The following is a 25,029-nucleotide window of genomic DNA, read 5'->3' on the forward strand; positions in this document are numbered from 1 at the left end:
TACTGAAAGAATATTTTTAAATGAAATATTAAAAAACACTTTTTAATGTTTCGTACATCATGTTATTGTATTTGATATATTTCTTTGATTATTAGTTTTTTCAATTAAGTAAAAAAAAATCACATTCTATATTTTAAAGTAAAACTGACCAAATTTTTTTTAGCTATGTTAAATAGTCATTTAAATATTTTTCGTTTTATAAGAAATTCTTACAATATAGAACTAGAATTTTTTACTATCTTAAATAATCTAAAGGAATTTGAAATCTTTATTGATAACTTAAAGGATACAAATATAAAGTTCTTTAAATACTCTTAGAAGTTTAAAAAACATTTAAAGTAAATAATGACGTATAGAACGCAAATATTTATTGAAACATTATTCATGTAATGTAAGTTAAACCTACATAAAGAAAAATCGTAATATGATATAAAAAATACATATTTCGTTTCACAACCTTAAAAAAAATATTAATTTTTAGATAATTTTAAGAAGTAAATATTTTTTTTCGTTAATTGGTTTATTTATATAAATTTCGTTAATTCTGTTCTTTGTTTTATGAATTAACTTATCGTGCTTTTTTTCTTTTTACAAAAGTTTTTAAGAACGCAATAAGTTTTGTATTTACATTGTTTTGAATTATTAATTAAAATACTTTAGGCTTTCGCACAATACTCTTTAAGTACTAACAAAATTGATTAAGGAATAAATTAAAACTAAAAATATCTTGGTGCCTGTAGAAAGAATATTATGGATCAATTTACATGGTTTATGTACTATAATTTTAAAACTGGGCAATACACAAAAAAGAATATCGCCATTTACAAAAAATACCGATTTTGACAATCGAGATCATTTTACACGTTTTTAAAGAAAAATATATTTCTTTTTCTAATTTTTAAGATATTTTAAAGAAGGGAACTAAGCGCCGAAGACATGAGAAATTCTTGTATTGAATCCCAGGTCAAAGCGATATTGCATAACAAACTGACTGTTTTATAGCTTTCTCTAAATTATTGACTTTTCTTTGTGTTTGAGAAATGCTTCTTGGTTCAACGATCACAAAGTAAAGAGAATAAAGAAAGAGAAAACGAAAGTATTACCTTAAAATTGGTTAAACTATTCCGTCACATCCAAAAAGTGTTTTTTAAGTTTTTTCCTTGTTCTTCTCAAGTATATTGTATGTTAAATAAAAAGACAGTGAATACTAGTTGTGCGTGTCTATAAGAGTATGTCAATGGCTAATATCTATTTTTAGGGTTAATTTTATTCACTCAAAGATGTAGTTTTCTACTGCCTGAAACCTGAACGTTTACAGAGTTGTTAACCCTAAATCAATACTAATTTTCTTTTTCCATATAATTAAGAAGATACTTAGAATAATTGAACACTTTAATTTAGTATATTGGCAATGAATGTGTACTCACGCACATAAGTCGAAAAAGGCGAAGACTTTCATTTTTAGAAAAAAAAGAAATAATCACCATTCACTAATCATTTAAATGGAAAGCAGTTATTTAAAAAAACTACTGGTTGAATTAAATGAACGAAAAGCTATAAATAAATAATCAAACTAATTTTAGTCAACAAAATTTAAATTTAATTATGAGCAAAACTTTTTTTTATTGAAAACCATAAGAATAGGAGTCATTATCAGCAGATAATTTTAAGATCGTAGTCGCAAAAAAATCGCAAGTTTCAACAAAACAATAAATCATAATTTTTGCTTAGAAATCTTCAAAATCTTTAAAATTACAAAGAACTAACGTATTACAATTATCAGCTTCCTTTGTCGAAGTATAGTCTTGTTTACAGGTGTCAGGTATAAATTAATCAAGCAATAAAATATTACTAAGTATTTCAATTTTTTTCTCTTCATAAAATCATTGTTATTTTAATTGTTAAATTCTTGCTTTAGACTCATTCACTACTACAAAAAACGAAAAAAAGTACCGCAACTCAGGTTTCCAGTACTTTTTACCATAAAGTTCATTTTTACTGTAAAATTTTACTGATGTAAAATCACTGAATCTCTGTAATTAAATAAATATCGCTATGAAAATTATGGCATAAAAAGCTACTGTAAAATGGATTTTACGAATGCTACACTTAGAGGGCTAGTACTTTTTACCATAATTTTGTCCGTAACTTCTTACAGCGATCCCCTTATTTGAATTTAAATAAATTTATTATATTTAGCGCCTTTTTTCAACCATATGTAAATAAAAAATTATTATAATACGTAAATCAATACAACGTATCATTCAAAAGAAATGTATAAATCAGTACATAATAGAAAGTGACATTGTACATGCATTTCTATATTAATTGAAAATATTCGTCACTCTAAAGGAACCTTTTAGTTACCTTAAAATTCCAATTAAGGTATAGAATAATAAAGAAATTAATTAATAAAATTCCATTTTTTTTTAGAATTTCCAAGCTTCGTTACGCTCGATAATCTATTATTCCTTTAAGTGTAACATAATATGCATAATAATTTTTAAACTATAGTTTTTAAGAATTTAATTAAGCTATATTTTGTAAGAAATTAGTTAAACTATTTTTATATTAATTATAAACGTTTCTAAAAAATAAGAATTTATAGATTATAATTTGAAGAAATTAATTTATTAAACATTTTCTACAATTATTTGTCCCAAAGATTGTTATTGCAGATTTTGTAGTTCTAGTATTTGCTTGATTTAGTTTAATATAAAATACATTTTAAATTAAGCAATTAATTTGAAGAAGTTTAATTTAAACTTTATTATTTTCAGCCATTACTGTTGGCAATTTCTCGGGAAAAATGGGTAGATAAAAATTTATTTAATTGTTTTTTTTTTTACCATCTGTTTTTTTTTCAAACTAAGTAGTCAAATGACCATAAATAAGATGGTATTCAAACTATTAACTGTGATAAAAACTACTTATTAACTCCTGTCGCTTCCGGCTCGCACCGACCACAGTGTTGAAGTTAAATACCCTCAGTAATAGACAGATTATGGGATAGAGTTGCCATACCGTCAGGCTGACCATGGGAGGCTTTCGAGATTTTGCTCTCCATGTAACGCAAATGCGGGGTAGAATCATCAAAAAGTCCTCCACGAAGGCATATTTCACCCAATACTTGATCCCCAGTGTCTTCTGGTTTGGGCTCAAAATTACAAGGCTACGGAGTATAACTGTAAAAGCTGTAAACTCAAAACTTTGGGTCGGCTGTTCGACGACGGTTAAAAAAAAACTTCTGTTTAGAAAAGGCAATTTTATCCTTTAACTCTCCCGTTTTGCATCATTAATGACTTTTTAAGTCATGTGTAAAAAAAGAAACTTGTTTCGCAAATTGAGCGTACTTAAAAGCAGAAATTTCGTTTTTTTTTACCAACTGCAAAAAAAGTATACAATTAAGTTTTGACCGCAGTTAAATTTAATGGTATGTAAGATTTGCTCTTGGCAATGATGTATTCACGCATGTTCTCACGCGAATTCCTCAAAGGATCAAGAAAGAAACAAAGAAATTGTTTTATTCCAATCAATTTTCTTCTTCCTCATAAAAGTTAAGCCCGATACAGCTTTTTAAACGGCTAAAAAACACGCAATTATGTTTCTGCGAGTTTAGAACCTCGAGGTAAACAACGTATAGTCTCTAAAATAAAATGTAATCTTGTAAATAATTCATTTTTGTAGACATTGATTAATTTCATTTAATGTTTAGAATGTATCTAGGATATTATAAACGTCGAAGAAATACTTCAGAAACTTTAAAATAAATTGCAAAGGATTCAGAGAAAAAACGATCTTTCTTACGATTTCTTACGAAACGATTTTTTAGGAGTCCTTTCGCCATCTTGGGCTTTAGTTTAAATTTTTACTTTTTTTCACGATATTTGTTGCTTATAACACACTTTTGATCATTAAAGAAAACAACAAAACAGAAGCAAAATAATAATCGAATTGAATAAATAATATTGAAATAAAATTTTGTTTATCTTCAAAACCAATTACAAAAAATAATATTTTGAAAATTTGTTTTTTTTTATAAGTAATTTTATGAAACCTATTAATTTTATCACTCCGGCACCCATATTTTTTTTCCTAAAAAGAGATTTTGAAAGAACTGAATCAATTAAATATTCCAGAAATAATTGATAGCCTTTTGAGCGGCGTAGGCTTAGAGGATAGAGGACTCACCTTCCAATGAGGCGCCCGGATTCGAGTCCCAGTGATGGCAGTTCAATACGAATTCCCCACCTGGCTCTCACCGACCACAGTTCTGACTTAAGTTATGCTCAGTGGTAGACGGATTATGTTTTAGAGTCCTAACAGTGGGAGGTTTTCCTGTTCTTCCTCTCCATGTAAAGCAAATTCGGGTTAGTTCCATCAAAAAGTCCTCTACTAAAGCAAATTTCTCCCAATCCTTGAAACAAGAGTTCCCTTGTCTTCTGGATTAGGTTCAAATTTACAAGGCTACGGAGTTGAACATGAGTAGGCGTAAACCTGAAAATTGGGTCAGCTTTTCAATGTCAGTTATGAAATAAAACAAAATAGCCGTGGGGACCTTACAATGAGGTGAACCGGGTTCAAATCCCAGTGATGGCTGGTCGATACGAATTCCACACTCGACTCGTACCGACCACAATGCTGGCGTAAAATATCCTCAATGGTAGATGGATCATGGATTAAATTCACTTTTTCGTCAGTCTACCCATGGAAGGTTTTCATGGTTTTCCTCTACATGTAACGCAAATGCAAGTTAGTTCCATGAAAAGGTTCTCCACGAGGGAAAATTTCTCTCAATACTTGATCCGGGTACACCCAACCAATACTCTCAATACCCAAACATGCATACCCTTGTCTTGTGAATAGGGTTCAAATTTAATAGGCTACGGAGTTGAACATTAGTGGTCGTAAATGCAAAAATTTGGTCCGCTGTTCAATAACCATTTTAAAATAAAATAAATTAGTCAAGATTTAATGCTAAGAGACAAAGAATTTAGTTCTCCAATTGTTAATGCAGATTTTAGTCCTCAATTTAAAATCATAAGAAATCTTGATGGACTTTTTTATCAATTCAGAAATTTTTTGCAAAAAATTTAAATACAAAGTTTAAATTATAATTTCAGAAACTCAGACATTTCTTTGATTTATGAAGTAAATATAAGCGTCTATGTTGCATTTACAGTTTATTTTAAATATCTGATATTTTAAAGAATTATTTCTAACGCAGGCATGTGTAGCATTTGATCTACACTAGATATTACAACGCTAAATTCTGGAATTGATAAATTTAAATAATTTTAAAACGAAATGTTGATGCCAATATTTAGTTCAATTAAAGACAGAAAGAAAGGATTTAATAAAAACTCTGGGAAATACTTTTTACCCATCTAGAAAAATACTTAAATCTTCATTCTTAAGAAACTTTTCCCGAACCAATTCTGTCAATTAACACTTTCACTGGCTGATTTATAATGGGTGCGGAAGCAGGTGTCATTGACGCCATCTGACAATTACTCTTTTTAGACACCCTACTGAAAGAGACTCACCCTTGTGAGATATTGGTTGGTGCAATTTTCAAAGTCTTTTCACCCTCAGTGTTTCGTTCTTCTAATAAATCATCATTGTTTTTCAGAGACAAATATTGAGCTGTCTTGAGATGTTCTTTAAAACTGTCAAGATATAAATCAAACATGATTGTTCTTTTTCACCCTTTCTTCTTTATATATATATATGCTACCGTTAAGGTATATAATTCAGCTATTTCTTAGAATAACTAATCTCAAGAAATAACTAGAGAAATCAGTTTAAATATATATTAGATAAAACATTTCATACTTTACATAGTTGTTTTCTGAAATAACCAGTTATTCTATAATTGCGTCTAAAAGCAACAGAATGAAGAGTACCTAAAAAATAAAAATTTATTCATTATANTTATTTTATTAATTTTTTTTATTTATTAATTATTTTATTAATTTTATTTTATTAATTATTTTATTAATTTATTTTATGCATGGACCTTATAACTAACATAATGAAGTAACTATTGTTTATGAAATATAAAACTAAGTATACATTCTCTATAAGTTTATTAAAATAGTAATTAATTACATAAAATATTAATATTTAACACAGATTTAACTGGAACAAGAACTTAAAAATACTAACGAAATTATCATACGAAAATGTTTTAAGAATTCTTGTATTTTTTATTAAATTTGAAATAACACATAAAATTCTGAAATGTTCCTTCAATTAAACTAAATAGTAAACGAATCCTAAAAGTTTCATTTTATGTATTTATATCGAAAACTATTCCAAAAAGTTGTAACTAATAATTTTAATCAGATTAAAAATTTAAATGTATTTAGAGGAAGCAATATTGAACATAAAACATCATATTAAAGTTACATCTTATTAAAAACATATATAAGATACCTTTATAAGATATGTAATAGTAATTTTAGTGATTGCGGTGTAATTTTAGCAGTATTGAATTACCCAATAAAATATACCTACATTTTTGATATAAATATTCCAGTCGTTAAAACAAATTTAATATATATGTTATATATTTGATTGATTTTAATACAAACAAATCTGATAATCTGACATATTAAAATAAATCTAATAGGAAATAAATTTAATAAGAAATAAGCAATTTAAAACTACTACTTTTAAATTTGGATTTGATATTGAAGATATTTAATAGTAACAATCGTAAACGTATGTTTAAATGAACTCAATAAAGTTTTAACTATATTAAATTCCCTTATAAAAATTATTTACATTTCTTAGTTACAAATAAAATCTAATAAATCGGAAATGCTCAGGTTTGAAGTAGTAATACTTGATTTAGTTAATAATAAGCATTGTAGTGAATTTTATATTTTTTAAGGCATTAATATTTCACAATACTAATTAAATCTAAATAAAGTATTCAATTAAAAAGAAATCAGAAATCTTTAAAATCCTAAATAGCCAATATTTATCGAAACGAAAATTGCAATAATAGATTAATGCTCATAGTTTTAACCAGAATTGTTGTTAGAGATATTTAGAGGGAAGTAATGGTATGCACAGAGTTTTTGATTCAAAGAATTCAAAATCACTTTTAATAGTTCGGAATTCCTTAATCAGAGAAAAATTTAAATTTTCTCTTAATTGAACTCGTGCTAAATAATCCGGGCTGGATATTAAAATAAATGTAATATATTGAAAATGTTCTGGTTTAAAACAATAAATAGAACAAAATATCATGTAACCAAGAAGAATTTTTAATTTTTTTTGAAGCGTATAATTGTTTGTGTATTATTAAAGAATTTAAATTTTCAAGTACATTTTCATGGAATATGCCCCGAGAGAAAAATTGAAAATTATCGCTTTAATCATCCATATTAAACTCTAAATAGTTTCAGAATGAGTATAAAATAAAGTATTACAGAAACTTTATTAACATTTCCCATGAGAATATGAAAGGAAATGCTAGTTATATGAGTGTTTTCTTGCATGTTTCACGAAGGTTGTCATTTTAAGTTGTTAAGCATTGATCAGTTTCCTGTGCAGAGAATATGACTATTTTCTTCTTGCCAATTCTTCCACACCTTTAAACAGGACATGGATGAATGCCTCGCGGTTCCCTTTTTAAGAAAGAACCATTTCCGTTATTCTTAGCGTTAAAAGAAGCGTGAAATTAAAAAAAAAAAAGATAATTTCCTCACTTTATACAAAAATTGTCAAATAGCTCGTCTTCCATATTGAATCAATTTGTAATGTTACATATTATTTCATGCTTAATAATATAGTAAATAAATTAGCACTAGTTAAATAGTTGACTTATTACAGTTTTATTAAATTTAAGAAATACGTAATCTACTTCTTATTAATTGCAATACATTTCTACTGTTTCTTTTCTAGAATTATATTCTAGCAAATTATTTGCTACCAAATTTCTAGCAAAAATACATTTTTCAGTAAAAATTATAGAATTTCGCCTTTTCTTCAAAACAGCAAATATAAGTATTAATGAAAAATGTTCTTTTATAGCTTCTGCATATTTTCCAATGAGATAAATATAATTTTTCCATATAAAACTCTAGAAACTAGAGTAATTAAGACCTAACATATGTAAAAAATATATTTACTAGTTTCAGTGACTTGTTCTCTTTATTATTATAATTCAATATTTTATGATTGCTTCTTCTTTGTTACATATTTTTGATAATATTCTGAAACCTATAATTAAATATTCATTATTGCATCACTTAAATTTTGATTCTAAACTAATTCCATAAAATGTTATTAAAATTCAATTCCAATCATGATAATTTAAGACAAATAATGAAAACAATGTCAAAAACTTCATAAAAACGAAAAGGTTATATAACTTTAACAAGGCTTTCTAGATTGTCTAAAATACTTACTTATTGTATGAAAGATGCGACTAGCAACAATGTTTCGCTGTTATTAATATCGAATGAGTATAAATGGAAGAAAATCTTAAAATGTAATACAAGTAAAAGGAAATAAGTAGTAAGTTGATACAGAATAGAGCTATAGAAGTAATAATTCTAATTTGAAAAGTAATAATGGTAGTGATATTAACTGTTATAGTAGTAATCCCAAAAGTATAGTAATTGTATAAGTAAAATTGTAATTTTAATAAAAATAATTAGTATAAACTCATTATAATTGTAAGAATAGTAACTGTAATTCCAATAAAAGAATTTTAGTTTTAATTAGCAAATATTGTTTAAAGCAATAGTAACAGCTGGGCTTCATTTGCATATCAAGAAAAAATTAATACATTAGGAAATATCAATTTATATGTAAGCTCTAGGGTTGTACAAAAGTAGAGGGAGGTGAAGGAGCAATAAACCCTTTCAATCATCGATAAAATAAAATTACACTTCAAAAATATTAAAATATGAAGATCACAAAAAAATTTTAATGATCGACAGCATTATAAACGTAAATGTACTGGAAACTGAATAACAATAAACTACAATAAAAATGCTTTATTTGTAACTTTTCTCATGTTTTAGTAAGTATAATAATAGGAATATTTCTTAATCTGTTTTTATATATGTATGCTTATTCCTCAAACACGATATTTTTTGCAATGACAATGTCTTCATAGTTAATGTTATTTCGAATTAACTGCAACTATTTTTTGAATGAAGAAAAAATTCAAAATACTGAAATATTACCAATAAAACTTGAAACTAACAAGGCGTAGCAGAACAATTCCTGAAATGAAAGAACTATACACGGAAGAAACTATCTTATCCATAAATTCACGAGAGTAATTCAGACTCTTTCACTGAATTCCAAGTCCAATTTAAAATTTGAAGAAAAGGCTAAGCTTCACTAAACAAAAGAACATCGACTTTTGTGTCTTTTATCATCAATTTCCATTTTATTGCTGATATCCTGAGGCGTTGCCATTACACGTATGTAAATACCAATAAAGTTCCTTAGAACCGGAACAATAGTTTGGCTTTTCATTAGAAGAATTATCGTTATAATTAATCTATTGTATGTGTTTGAGCTAGAAAATGGCTGCCTATTGTTTGCTTGGATTGTTTCCTAAATAAGTTTAGTTATTGTAATTTTATCTTCGCTATACTAAAATTAATTAAAATTTATTCAATATATATTTTAAGGTTTTTTTTTTTCTATTTTGTAATATAAATACACAATAGCGCTTAAGAGACTCATTAAACAAGGCAACATATCTTGAGGGGATAAATTGATACATAAATTAATACATAAATTGAAGTAATGATTTCTAAAAAAGAAATTAAAATGTTGAATAGGTAAACTTTTATACTCATTAAAAGTATGAAGCATTTAGTTTAAAATATTTTAAGACGAAAATATGCGGCTATTATACTTGTGAAATAATTTAAAAGAGAAATAATGACGATTCGCAAAAATAAGTTTTGATGAATTCTTTATAAATAATTGAATGTTTTTACTTCCAAATTTATTTTAAGAGTCTCAAAAATGGTTTCAATAGAAATTATTGATTATTGTAGGATTATATTTCCAAAGTTATTTGAATTTATCATTTCATAGAACTATAACAGAATGGTGAAAAGTTTACCTACTATTTTATGGTACGTTTAGGATTTGTAAATGTTATGTATATCATATATATTTAAAAGAACTAGGAGGAAGAAATCTCGATAATAGGCAAAATCATTATAATAATTTAATTTTATTCACTACTTTCAAATTTTTCATGACATTTTCTATTTTTCTTTTGTACCATTTAAAGCCATGAATTATTTTAAAAGAGCTTGTATACTTTTTATGAAATATTTATAATTTCATTGCTGAATAGAATTGTTTGCACAAGATTTTTATATCTCTGTTCGCATATTATAAGATTAAAATTTCAGTTTTATCGGTAATGTACTAAATAAGATTTGTTTACCAATATTCCACTCTAGGAAATAATAATAATATAGCCTCCTCCCTTGCATTTATTTTTGAAAAAAAAGTATAAGTAATAAATGTATTAAATCAACAACTAGTGTAATTAAAGTCTTTATCCAAACAACAGGTTTTACCAAATATAAAGATTCCACTAAGATTCTGAAATTATCATACAACACAGAAATGTTATAAAATAGGTTTAAGAAATAATGAATATTTGCATTTGTTAATAATTATGTTAGTGAAGTACTTATATCGTTATCATGCTTGCCAGAACTATAAGTATATTCATTAATGCTTTACTAAAATGATTCAAATTAAATGTTATGGTTTATGCAATTTATTTTTTTTCCTTTTCAAATTTTTATGTTGTCTGCAGAATATTGCAACAAATGTGTTTAGGCCTTCCTTACGTTCATTTATAAATATTTTGATCAGTTTTATCGCTATTAAATCCTAGATGCTAAAACGTCTACAAGACCCAATCTCAAGCATTTAGGCAATCATTTGAGAAAAAAATTGGGATAAAAATACCATACTTGTGTGGTGATGACATTTCTGATAAAAAAGAAGATCATAATTCTGGTAATAAAATTAAAATACACGGTATTTAAATCATTCATTTGATAAGTTTTTCCTCTCGTATTGTAAAAGTATACTGGAAATCTAGTTCTTATTACCCCACTTTTTGAAAAATACAAAACTGAAAAGTAAATTTAAATGAATAAATAGTTTTTATACCATGTGCTTAGGTATCATGATAAAATTACTAAATTTTACCAGATTTACTATCAAACAGCATGATAATAAAACCATTTGTTATTGTTAATTTTACCAAAATTCATTAAAAAGTGGCTTCGGTGGAAATTACTGAGCTTTTTGGTGTTCCCATAGAGCCAGAAAAATGGTAAATTTTACCATATTCTGTTAGTATATTTCTCAGTGTACGTGATTGGCTAAAATAAAATATTTTTAGAAGTATTTAATTTTTATATATTTGTTAAAAATACTTATAAAAATATCTTACAAAAAATGAAGAAAATTAATTTTATAAAAAATAAAAATATGTTTAAAATTAAATTGGTACTCGCACATTTGAGTGGGATCTTTAATTATTTATTTTGACTCTTTGATTATTTATTTTATAAACACGTTTCAGGATCATTTTGAAACATTTTTCGATATTTAAAATGCATCAATTTTATTTATTCAGTGCCTTCCGTTTGCGTTTCAGTAACAATGCAATTATGTCTTTTCAGAATTATTCAATTTAATTATTTAATTTAATTAATATATTAAATCCGAATAATTGTAATAATATATAAAAAAATATTGTAAATATTGCACTAGTTAAAAATAAATTAAAAAATATTAGTTTAAAATTATTTTATTTCTAAAGAAAAGCTGATAATTGAATTTGAAAAAAGGAAAAAATTTGAATTGATTGAAAACAAAAAATTTTTATTATTGAACGTCTGTCTACGCTTTCTGTACTTGGCTACATTTGGGATTGTTAAATGATTTGAGATTAGTAATGATTAAATGTGCCTATATTTACTAAAAATTATTTTTTAAATAATTAAAACTGTTTTTTTCTGGATTTTTTAATTATTAAAAGTTAATAATTAAAACTTTTATTAAATTAAAATAATAATTTTATTAATTGAAGATTATTAGGAAATATTTATTAATCATTAATATTTATTAACTACAAAAAGTTATCAAATAATTTATTTTTTATGTCGTTAAAAATTACTGTAATTTTTTTTTCGATTAAAAAATAATTTAGAAACGTGAACAGCTTCAGTTCTAAAAACTTATTCCAAATTTATAAATTTTTGGCGTGTCTATTCAACATTGAAAAATTAAAAAAAAAGTCATTTGATATTATTAACGAATAACAGTTTTAAAAGTTCCTCGTACAACTTTTAAAAATCCTGTTCATGAATGATGGAAATATTTTTAAAAATATTTAATTTCCAAAATCAAAATTACTACCTGCAACTTTACATACGTTTTTAAACTACTTTTATAAACAAATGAAATGTTCAAAGCACAATTTAATGTCTATGAATAAAATTGCAATGTATGTAATTGTTGTATGAGTTCGATTTACACTTTTGAAAACCACGCTTATAAATAAAATAAATGTTTAGAATATTATTTAATAGTTAAAATAAAATAACTAGGAATTCTATAAATAAGACACATTTTCTAATTACTTTATTGAGTGCAAATCTTATCTAATCTGCAATTTTTTTAAAAAGAAAATTGGAGATTAACTAAGATCAAAAAAGCTGAAAGTTTTCTTACTTTTTTATGCCGGAGAATTTAATGCAGAAATAGTGCTGATGTGTTCACCAATGAACTTATTTTTATCTATTTGCTCATAGTGCTTGGCACAAAAAAAGTTAAAGAATATATAAAATAACAATATTTCATTTTGTATTAACAGTATTGTTTAATAGATCTATTTCCAATCTGGAATATTGATTAATTATACATTTCAAGAGTCCCAGTAGTGTATACTAAGTTATCAAATTTTGGTTAGTAACTGGTTATGCACTTTTGAATGGAACTAAGGTCCTTTAACTACCACTACACAGTTCTGTGATTGGTTATAACACATCCTATTAAAATCCAGTCGCGCAGCATTGCAATTTTTCAAATGGGTTAATACCACTCGGAAAATAATTTATGAGAAAATTTTTAAAAAATATATTTATTCACATGTAAACTCTTAATGGTAACACGAAGCTGAATTTACAATCTAATCTACGTTCTTTAATTTAAGCTGCATGTAAGACACAAAATTAAAACATGTGGGAAAAACCACGAGCTCCCTATGTGATTGCTCAAAGTCTCTAAAATTTATATGCGTTCAATTTCTTTATTCTCATTCTCGTTATAATTGGAACAATTTGTTTTAACTTATAATTTTAAAAGTTTCGGATTGTTACATTATAATTTTTCTCTGCTAAAAATTTATAATATAATATCGCTTCTTGGAATATAATATCGCTAATGTGGAGCTGTAAGTTCAGCGATTTCTTCGTATTTCTTAAACTTGATTGCAATATACTGAAGGTCAATTTTAACAAAGGCATGCTGACTCGTTATTGAAGACTGCAACTAATGTACGCTGTACACCCAGAAAAAATTCTGGCAAAGTTTCCGTGATGTAATGAAATGACATTCTAGTGAAAAAAGTTTCCTGGTTGTTAAAATCAATACGATACTTATATCATTTATTTGATAATTTTTCCATTCATATTGTAACAATTTACTGGAAATTCTGGCTATCCCAACTTTTTGTTTTATTACCAAATATTTAGTTAAAAACATAAAACTAAAAAGTAAATTTTAAGACTGATGTGGTTTTCAGGACATGCTCTAATGTATCATGATAAAATTACCAAATTTTACGACAGATTTTAAAGCCATATTTTATTGCTAATTCTGTAAAAATACAGAGCTTTTTGGTGTTCCCATAGAGCTAGTAAACATCGTAAATTTCAACCTTTTACTGGTAGTTTAGAACACACTTTTTTTCTCAGTGTATAATGGGTCAAAATAATAATGCTGTGGTTAAACGCTGAACCTGTATGGTCGTAATTATGTTTTCAATGTTACATATTTAAAAAATTTTTACTCTTGTAATTGCAATGTGTATAAATTACTATTTTTAATTTTTGTATGTCGTGCAGCAGAAAATTTAAAAATGCAGCTCGTAGGGTTTGTTTCACCCTGGTGCACTCAAACCCTTGTTCTAGACCTGCGTGCAATCAAAAATTAAAATGCTCTGTTTTAAGTTTTTAAAAATTAAAAACTTATCAATTACAATAATGACTATTTTTTCATAAATTATTCAGAATATATATAATTTAATTATAATTTACTAAAACACATTTTATAACAAAATGCTTTGCAGTATATAAATTACAATGGTCACTTTATCCATTTCATTTTACGATGGTCATAAAATAAAAAATATCCAGACCTAATTCACACAATGATTACCCCAGGCCCATAATGAATAACGACGCAAAAAGAACATTATTTTCCCGTGAAAGTCAATTAAAAAGCGGTGAATTTCAAAAACGGATATTTCGAAGTCGAAAAACTAAGCAGACAGACACAACTAAATAAAAACGTCGACAAAAATAAACAAAATTAACCCTAACAACCAATTGGAGGTCGGATGAAACCTGGAATATTTTCCCTAAACTCGACCCAACGAAACAAGGTTTGCCTTTTCAACCATCTCATTTCACAATAAAAATTGCAAATGCCGTATTCACTTTCTCTTTAACTGTTGGAGAAGTATGTTCTGATTCGGTTCATTCATGTTCAGATGCTCTCAGCAGCTGGCGTTCAACGTTCATGGCGGGTTTTCTGAAGCGATGCTCAATTTGTTTGCGGTATAGCACGTGTTTATGACGGCTTTCCCAGGGAAGGTAAGCCATGTTGATTTAGTTGTTTCCATTAGCGGAGGAGAAAGATTCACGTAATGACTTAACATGTTTAAATGTCACTTTGGAATATTATTTATGAGAGGTTTCTAAGCCGAAAACATAAACCTGAAACCAATTGAAATTAAATATCGTCTGCAAAATCTGTTTCGAGGTTTGTTTAACATTTTATAGTCAAACGAAGAATAATTCTCTTTAATGTTTTGTGGCAGAAAACATAATGGTGCAGTGAATAAATTTGACGTAAATTTAAAATATTTAAATAAGCATTGTATATTCCATTTTAAATACGCTTCGGTAACTTCTTTTGAGTCTGAATTAATTTTTAATTAATAGATTATTTTCCTTCGTTTACGTATTTTGCTCAATTTTTTAGAAACTTTTGAAATGAAATTTCTAGAAATCTATTCTAATTACTGCATTTACACATTAATAAGTAGAGTTCCTGATAAAAATTAAAGCTTCCTAAATTTTAAATAAACATATGAGATTGAAATTTAGTCTATTATTTTTATGCTTAATTTTGAATTTAAGCTATCTTTATTAAACAGGAATGATTCATTACATTTTTTACACAATTTAAATTTAAATTTTATAGTAAAATTTTAAACTTAGATCCCTATAACACTATTTATAATGAAACTCTTGTATGAATGACGTATTGAATCTCCCCAAAACAATTTCTATGAAAGTGTTACTATTCCTAAATTAAATGCTTGTAAATCATAACATTCATTTCAGAATTAGACTTTGTAAGCAAAGGAATTTGAAAATTTATATTGCTATTTTTTTTTTATTTTTTGTAAATTAATTAATTTTATATCCTGCATCTTTTTTGTTATTTAACTCAAATATCAATAATTCAACATTTCATATTAAATGTTTAAGAATAGAAAGAGTTATAAGAGAATAAATGAGTGAGCATGTTTTCTATTTTAAGAAGTTACGAAGTAGCTGAAGCTAATAGTTCCGTATTTTAATTTTATCAAATTATTAAACATGTTTAAAATGCATAATGAGTGGTGTTTCGAAAAAATTTATAAATAAATAAAATTGAGAATGCAGTTAATTTTGTATCTAACATTTGTATCTTATTAGTTAAATCTTGTTAATTATGTTCTTTTTCACTTTAAATCATGAAAAATAACAATTTTCTCAAGACATATTAAAAATAAAATAATATCTAAATTTGTTAATTTACTTTTCACGCTTTGAATAGCGTTTAAATTTACTAACAGTATTAATTAATTTTTAAAGCACTAGTAAATTTCAAAAATATTTTCTAAAAGAAACAAATGACCAAAATTCATAATTGTAAGATATTTAGATATAATGTAATTTAATTATGTGATAGTAATCCCAAATTTAATTCTAAAATGTATGACTACCTGCGGGGGATATGATTATGACTACCTGCTTTATTTGATCAATGCCTATTTCATAATTTTAAAATTTCTTTATTTTTTAATATTGATTTTGAATTCACTTAATAAATTTTCGATATTTTCTTATGAAGCTTCTCAATCTGAAATCTTCTCAATTGCTCTCAATTATTTAAATTACTTCTAAATTATTTCTCAATCAATTCAATTATTTCTCAACTATTTCAAATATTTCTCAATTATTTTAATTTTCTCAATGATTTCAATAATTTCCAATTTATTTTTCAATTATTTCGCAGTTATTTCATTTATTTTTTCAATTATTTCTCAGTTATTTCAATTATTTTCCAACTATTTAATTCGAATTGTTCTCAATTATTTAATATTATAAAATTTTATTATTTTTTCTCCATACATCATAAATGTAAGGCGTTAAAATACTTTTTTTGATTGCTAAGGTTTTAAAAAAATCAATTTTCATTTATTCCTCAAGTTCTATGAATAAATGATATTTAAAAATCGAAAGAACCAGTGATTCCAATGAGAATTCTGTGGCTTTCATTTCCGCTACTCCAGAGCAATCAGTCAAACTGTCTAACAAGCTCAGTGTGCAGTGAAAGTTGCAGATAGTTGCAGGCGGGCAATGAACTTGAATCGTTAAGATTCGTTTGAAGATGAACTGAAATAACTCATTTATTGAAATCCCTTCTGACTCTCAAATGCACTTTTCTGATAACAAGGTCGTTAATAAATCCTACATAACAAGGGTAATATAATTAAATTAATTTATTTTTTATAAACCCCTGCAGTCAGTAACGTTGCCCCTGAATTAATATCATATACATTTCTCTTGTGCTTCGTAGTGTTTTATTTGAATACTTTCGTTTTTAGTTTATTTAGTTCTGAAGGTTATTTCTGAACACTTAATACCAAATAACTAAGAAGATATAGAAATATCACTTGGTTTAAAATAATTAATTTTCATAAATCTTCTACATTTCTCTTGTGTTTCATAGTTTTTTATTTATTTATTATACTTTTGTTTTTAGTTCATTTAATTTTAAAATTTTTTTAAACATTTAATACCAGATAACCAATAATATAGAAACATCATCTAGTTTAAAATACTATACCTTTCTTAAAAAATATGTAAGAAATTTGTAAAATTATTTTTAATTATTTTAATTAATTTGACAACCATCTATTATATGAAGATAAAATAATTTTATATTTATATATTCGTAAAATTTGCATACTCAGTTATAAAAAAACAATGTACTCTAAATATGCAATTAAGAGTAATATAAATATGAATTTATATTTTTTTCTATTAACAAAACTATTATTAAAATTCAACATATATGCATGTAATCTAATGGCTTTTATCAAATTTATCTTTCTACTTTATGCTGGTGGTTTATAAATAGGTTTTTCTTTGTTTTCTTCTCCCTTATCTTTTCATATTTATAAATATTTATTCACAATATCATCATACACGAAACCAATTGAAACAAACCATCAACAAAAAAATAAAGATGATAGTAAGATGCGATTAAAAAGTAGAATTAAAATTAAGTTAGAACTGAAAAAATTATTCATATAACAGAAACAATGAAAATTAGATCGATATAAATATTAATTAGTTTAATTTATTTTGTCATAATTTAAAATTTTAGAATAACCTAAATATCAATGCAAATTAAATCTTCGAAACAATTCATGGTTACTGAAACTATAAATTTATATATTAAAAATTATATCATTGTATTAAATGTTTCCTATAAACAGTGTTTTCATATAAACAGCATATTTTGTTACGCATTAAACATCAGAACAATGAATTTTTCCAAGAGAATTTTAATTACAAGGGGAAAAAAATTTTATCAGTCACAATCATAGAGTATTAAAATTCTATACAGTACAGATGTATCTGAAAGTGTTAAAAGAATAGTTAATATATAATAGCTAAAAAATTAGCAATAATTAGACTAATATCACAAATAATTATTGTTGATACTTGAAGTCCTAATTGATATTCAAAATCCTAAATATCAATTAATTATTGATATTGATATTCAAATTCATTATTACTATTATTGATGCTTAAAATCCTAATTATCAATCATAATTTAAACTATCTATTGTTTAAGAAAACCTAAACCTCTAAAGGTTGAATACTATAATACAATAGAATGAAATTTTTAATTTAGTTAAGAATACTATTACTGTGTTAAAATTTAATCATTTGGCGTTATTTTTTCGATCATAAATTTGCCATCTACTTTTTAATGTAATGTTTGTATTTTTTTTCTCAATTAACATTTTTTTTCCGCAATATAAGCATTTCGCATCAATATTTCGCATTTAATTACTGGAAATTACAAAGAAGCATAACATTTTTATGGAAATAATTATTTTATATAACATTTTATTTTAATTCTTTATGCATATATTAAAAACAATAATGGTGAATAAATATCCAATATAACGACAACAATAGGGCTATTGTACTAAATTAAGGCTTTAAATTGAAGCCCTCATTAACAATTCAAGATCAATTTTCCAACTATTTATTAGTCATAAAACTAACAGTTTTTACCATAAAAAAATCAATATTTTTTTAGCGTTCTTTTATTCCTAACTTTGGGGTATTTTTATTTTTCTAAAGTAGTATTTGATTTGTAAAATAATATTTGATAAGAAGTAAATAAATTTAGTTACAATTTATTTCCTTTTTAGCATTAAAGTATTTATTATTGTATTTCCAAAAAATTCTGAGTTAAAAAACCAAATCTTTGTTTATTCAAAATTTAAAATAAATATAACATTTCTATTAATTTGTTGTTGATTTTTATTTGGTTTTGCTATCAATTGAATTATATAAAGAAAATATTTCATTATTAAAAGCATTTAAAATTTTTTAGTATTAAAATGATCAAAGTTAAGTATAGCACTAATGTGTTAACAGTTTTTAACACACAAACTCTCTTTCAAAGGTAAATTATTACACTTAGCTTTTAGCTGATTATTTTTTAAATTTATGCAGAAAATAGTCTCGTAGTTTTCTTAAATCAAAAAATATATTTTATTAGGATTTTTAGTACATTTACTTTCAACTATAAAACATACATTTTTTAAAGACGGGAATTTTTCTGAAATAGTTCATCAGATTATAGAGATTGTATCAATATATATGTATTGTGAAAATAAAATGTATTGTTTGGATTTGCATGTGAGGTTCATTTCCTTCAGTTATTTCATTCCTATCACGTTTTGAAGAATCAGCGGAATCTGTGCATTTGGAAATATAAAACTTTTTTTCTGCAGAATCAGCAAATAAAATGAAAACTTTGGAAAATATGACATTTAAAGAAAGCTGATATTAGAGTTTCCTATATCCAAAATTTTTAACCCTGTTTTTTACTGCCAATTTTGAAACTTTCATTCCTGAAAAAAGTTAAAGCATTTATATTAACCGGATATTAACTCTTCTTTTTTAAAGGTGCATTTTAAAATTTTAATATTTCATATTTTTATAATTCATATTTCATCTTATATTTCGTACTTTTTTTTCATATTTTTTATTTAATTATCTCTTCGTGAAAGTTCGTGCAAAATTGCAGGTTATGGAAATACGATTAAAAAAGAAGCTTGTAAAGATTTAAGAGTATCTTTTTTAATTACCATTTATGCATCTGTAATTAATTACAAAATTTTCATTTTGTTCTTTTTTATCCTTGATCTAGAATTAATTCAATAACGATAAAATAGAGCTATTTCAAACAAATTTTTTACTCGTTTATGCTTCAAACACTAACTCAAAACAGCCATCTCATCCATATTAGTTTATATATTTGTAATCACTTCACATTTATTAAATATTATGAAAGCGGATCTTCCATCAAAAAGAAGTAACATGTTCAATAGAACCATGCATGCGAAATTTTATATAATTAAATTTATAAAATGCAAAACCAATTCTCATTTTTTTATAATTATTTATCCCTGTAATATTTCTTACCTTCAAAATTTAATAAATTTGTATTATTTATGGTTAAGCTTTTATTTTCTTGGTACTTAATATTTTCTTTGCTAAGAAACACGTGCGATTTCCGATTTTTTTTTCTGATGACTATTATTTTATTTGCTTCATAATTCGCATCAGACATCTTTTAAATGATGTCATAAAAACGCCTTTAAATGATTTTTTTTTTTTACTAAATGTTTAAGAACCCAAAAAGACATCACGCTTTTAGGAAAAATATTTGTTGCCAGAAACTTATGAAAAAGTTGAAGCTTTTCATGATTCTCAGATAGTGAAATACGACGATTCGGTTCAATTACAGCTTTGATTTGGTCATCAATGATTTAAGTTGGTCAACCAGAAAGCTAATCATTTCTAATTGGAAATTCATCATAACAAAGATATGTGGAGTTTGATAACTTTATCATTTAAAGTTAAAAATCCGAAAATTTAGATTTTGTTTTTTCTCTTCAGCTTAAAGTAAGAAATTTATGAAATTTATTGCTTTTATCTTGACATGAGTTAATCATCATATAGAATTTCTTTTTCGATTATAGAACATTCTAAATTAGTGATACTATATATTCTTTGAATTTAAATCTTGCTTTATAGCAAAAACAATTTTTAAAGTTATTCTAAAGTTAAAATATATGCATCTCATATTTTTAATAATGCCATAAGTGTTTTACTAATCTCGTTTTTTATTGTTAGTTAAAAAAAAATTTTTTTAATCTTATACATTTTCTTAATGGTAAATTAAGAATTCCTTAATGGTAATTCAGTTGAATTAGTAAAAAAAATAAAAAAATGAGGCATTTAATCCATTCAAATCTAAATATTATACACATTTTATGCAAAGCTACTCAAATTCTTTTGAATTAATTGCTTTAGAAAATTCCCTAGAAAATTCGCATTTGTTTATTTAAGATGTAGTTAATATTCATAACTTTTCCTAACATAGGGACATTGATAAAAAAAAACACTAAATTGCTTTTCGTTTACAAAGGTTTTAGCATATCCTCCTATTAGATTTATCCTAATGGAACCTTTTACACTGTTAAAAATTGAGTTTTATGAATCTTTTACCCTGCTAAAAAGAGCAGTTTTCTCAATTATCACGATGTTCAAACTTAAATCTTTAACGTGGACTGTCTCTTTCATTTTGTGAGAATCAAAACTTTTTTTGTTAAATTAAGAGTTCCAATAACATTTTATGGTCAATGTAATAGTATAAACTAATGCTTTCTATATGAATTAAAATATTTGAAAAAAAACTATTAATAAGAATAATCTATAATTAATTTTTCAAAATTAATAAATTTATTAAAAAAAGAATTCCTACAACAGCTCAACACTAGCTAAAATCTACACAAGTCTACATAATTGCGCACCGATTGATTATACTCCAACCCGATGTCAATTGATTGGATATTTAAAACGTGATCAGGAATTGAACCCCGGTTCTTCATGAAGACAGCTCGTAGAATAATGTTAATATCCTAGTAATTAATTTAATAACTTAGTAATTAATTTAATAAATTATTATTTATTTTCCCGCAAATAAATCTTTTGATTCTAAACAACATAAAAAGATATTTATTACAATATTTTAGAGAAACGTAATAGATTTTTACAGTCTTCTACTCTATTATTGGATGATGATGAGTTTTCAATTGCGGATATTAAAACAAAAATGGAAGCTTTGGCTATGAAAGTTTCTAATACTTAGTTGAACAAAATCAAAACTAATTAATGCGTAGATTATCCTCGTTGAAAAAGAACTTTTCACCAAAAAATATTTTAAATGTTCACGCCAACTCAATTATTAACATCGATGACACAAATCATTATAATCAACTTTATTGGTTGAAAATGCTCCATTTATTGAAAGAAAGTGTGTAAGGCAATTTTCTATCTTACGTTTCCCTAATTGCGGATAATGCAGCGCTATCTTTGATAAATCAGAATCAATCATTGAGCTAACTGTTTTGTTCCGTTTTCAATAGGCTTGTTCTTCCATTTTGGCAGTCGTTAATGTTTTGGCAAGCCAAGCATTACACATTTTTTTTATCTTTAGAGTATCTTCAAAAACATGCAGTAAAAAGTTTCCTGATATCAATGCTGTAGAAAACACTACGTTTCCTAAATATTGAAATAAAATATTTCCTTTACTTATTAGGACATCGCTGAAGGAAAAGTTTGATTTAATAGTATGTGTCACGGGCGATTTTAGATGTTGGAATCAGTCACACAATTTTTTTAGTGGTAGCATATTGTAAACAAAAAAATGTTTTTTTAACGTTAAATTTTGTATTTCATGTGTATAAAATAAAAGTTATCACTTGTATTTCATAAATTATTTCTCGTATATTAATTTTCATATAATATTTTAAATAGCACTGGGAAACATTTTTTTTTTTTGCGCGTTTATGCAAGTACTTGATCTTGCCTAATTAGGGTGTGGGGATCTCAAATCTGAAATTATTTTTGCTCCTCAAACTGCGGATTTTTATTTGAAATGACATGTTTGGTCTATTTTTCTTGAATGATACAAGTTTAAGAACGTTATATATAAAGATCGCGTGAATGTTGCGTCAAACTTATGGGGCAGTTAGGGCACATCATCAGGATTGAAACTGCATAGGAACCCATGAACGATATGTCGTCGTACTCGGGTAGAGGTGCTTTTATAACGTGTTCATAAGCACACGGAGAAACAGTTCATAACAGTAACGCCCTCCTATCAGCGTATGATGACATTTCCGGGTACGGATTTCCATGCGATTTTAATCCTGATGATATGCCCTAACTCCTCCAGAAGCTTGTCTCAACATTTTTGCCTAATTCATATATATATCTATATCCGCAACTCTTTTTCGCGGATATGATCGTGTGGGCTGATGAAAAGTTTTTATCTCTTATTTTCCAGATTTTTTTTTTAAAAAAAAAAAAAAATTTCTGTTTATTTTTTTATTATTTTTCGTTTTTTTACCTTTTTTCATTGTTCTGTAATTTTTCCCTTGTTTTCTAATAATTCCATTAGTAGTTCGCAAATTATGCTTACATGGAATTTCAATATTGAGTTGTTCATCATATTCTCAAAATTGATTGTTTTTAGCATTAAGACATTTTCCGTTCAAAACATAACATTTTTGAGCATACAATTGTTTCCTTTAAGTTTCTTTATTCTTTTACTCGTTATATTTAAACTCTCTTCTTAAATTTTATACCTTAATCCTTCAATTCCGGGTTTTCAGTTTCAGTACTACTAAGTTCGGATCGTGCTTCATAAATCTTAAGAATTCTTTTCAATTCACTGTAATTCATAACTCTAATTGTTCATTCAAATAATGTAAGCGGAAAGAGGAAGTGAAGACAGTAGCTAAGTTGTACTCGAAATACTGTAAAACAGTTTTATGAGCAGATTCATAAAACTGGCAAAGACCGCCCTTGACCTTCATCTTGAAAAAGAAACTCCACCGCCAACCTGACCTGTAATTAGTCACGTTTCTCTGCTTGGCAGACTTTTTTTTTATTTTGTTCGCCAAAAAAAGAAAACCTTACCTTCTCCAGGTAAGCTCTTTCATTATTTAATCATTCAATCACTTCTGAGGTCAGAAAGTAGTATTAGAATAACGGTGCGGAATGTAATTTACTTTTCAAGGTGGATAAAAAAGGAGAAAAGAAATTTTCCGGTAATTCTGTCTTTTCATGGGACATTAACAACTCAACGACGAGGCACGGTTTAAGTACAAGGCATGGAATTATCTGAAAGGGAAAAGTTCCAAGATCTTAAAAAGAATTTATAATTGATACACTTCTCTGTTATTAATTTTTGAGGAGGAAAAAGTTTTTTTTTTTAAAAAAGTTGAAAAGGAAATTTTTGAATTCCACCAATCTTAATTTCAAGCAAATAACAAGATATATTCTTGTAGGAATTTCTTAAATATGCGCTTCCAACATTTTATAAATAATGTGTCAATATAATTTTTAAAAAATTCAATTTTTTTTAATGAATCAAAATGTTTTAAAAATACAGTTTAAGCACTTGAAAAATTTTAAATTTAAAAAAGTGTTAGTATAAAAACTATTTAATTGTATCAATCTTCTTCCTAACTTTTTAGTCTAATTTTTGTGAGTTTTGAGTGCTTTTTTTCCGTAGAAAAAAAGTGAGAAATAGTGTTCAGCTTTTAAATTTCTATAGTTTTAGGAAATTTAAGATACTTAGAAAGCTGTAATTTATTTTGAAGAAAAGAAGATTTAACTTCTGAATAAAATTACCAGTTTTTATAAAAATAAATGCTCAATTTTAAATTAGTATTCAGGTTTGTAATGAAAATTTCATTTATTTTTAGAATATTAACATTTTTCGGTGTTAGTTCCTTATGAACAAAAAGATTTACCGGCAACTCGTAAATCATACATGAAAATATATATAATTTACCGGTCCTTAAAATAAATATCACGATGACCAGGAAAATTTAAAGTATCTTGAATCTCTATTTGTGTGGATAAATTATCAACTGTTATTATTTACGAAAAAAACTCAAAATGTCTCATAAGTCTAGATTAGTTAACTGTTATATTATGCCGCTTCAATTGACTAAAAATCACGTAAACTAGACTTAAAGAAATATAATTTAAATCACGATGTTTTAATTAGCTTACAAAAGCACTTAAAAGTTAGAGTGTTTAAATATTCATTTAA

At 25.7% G+C, this 25,029-nt stretch overlaps 1 protein-coding gene across 4 annotated transcripts in view; it reads left to right on the forward strand.

Moving 5' to 3' along the window:
• LOC107437380 (uncharacterized) overlaps positions 1-25,029 on the forward strand; it is a 107,586-nt gene that overhangs the window by 54,361 nt on the left and 28,196 nt on the right. Inside the window, exon 1 of one of the 4 annotated variants that reach the window (XM_016049362.3) lies at positions 14,719-14,900. The exons of the other annotated variants lie outside the window; for them this stretch is intronic. The gene's annotated coding sequence lies outside the window, so the exon portion shown is untranslated. Of the gene's footprint in view, positions 1-14,718; positions 14,901-25,029 lie in introns of those variants that run through there. 4 annotated transcript variants of the gene reach the window in all.

Source organism: Parasteatoda tepidariorum, chromosome 3, assembly GCF_043381705.1.
Source record: "Parasteatoda tepidariorum isolate YZ-2023 chromosome 3, CAS_Ptep_4.0, whole genome shotgun sequence".
Lineage (NCBI taxonomy): Eukaryota > Metazoa > Arthropoda > Arachnida > Araneae > Theridiidae > Parasteatoda > Parasteatoda tepidariorum.